At 42.7% G+C, this 211-nt stretch overlaps 1 protein-coding gene across 1 annotated transcript in view; it reads right to left on the bottom strand.

Moving 5' to 3' along the window:
- Positions 1–211, bottom strand: part of dnmt3bb.1 (DNA (cytosine-5-)-methyltransferase 3 beta, duplicate b.1) — a gene marked incomplete at its 5' end in the record, with an annotated part of 58,826 nt that overhangs the window by 32,336 nt on the left and 26,279 nt on the right.

Raw genomic sequence — 211 nt, 5'->3', positions numbered from 1 at the left:
AGCACTCAAGGTCGCTTTACAGACAATAAAAGACAGATATAGGGAACAGAAAAGTATAAACAGTTATGAAAAAAATGACAGGAACAGTGTATTTACAAATATGCAAGCTGGAACAGGTGGGTTTTTAGTCTAGTTTTGAACAGGGGAAGAGAGTCAATAATGCGGAGGTCTGGTGGGAGTGAGTTCCAGAGCTGGGGAGCAGAGCGGCTGA

The sequence above is a fragment of the Etheostoma spectabile genome, chromosome 7 (assembly GCF_008692095.1).
Source record: "Etheostoma spectabile isolate EspeVRDwgs_2016 chromosome 7, UIUC_Espe_1.0, whole genome shotgun sequence".
NCBI classification, from domain to species: Eukaryota; Metazoa; Chordata; class Actinopteri; order Perciformes; family Percidae; genus Etheostoma; species Etheostoma spectabile.
The sequence above is the reverse complement of the archived record's forward strand: the minus strand, read 5'-3'. Positions and strand labels throughout refer to the sequence as shown.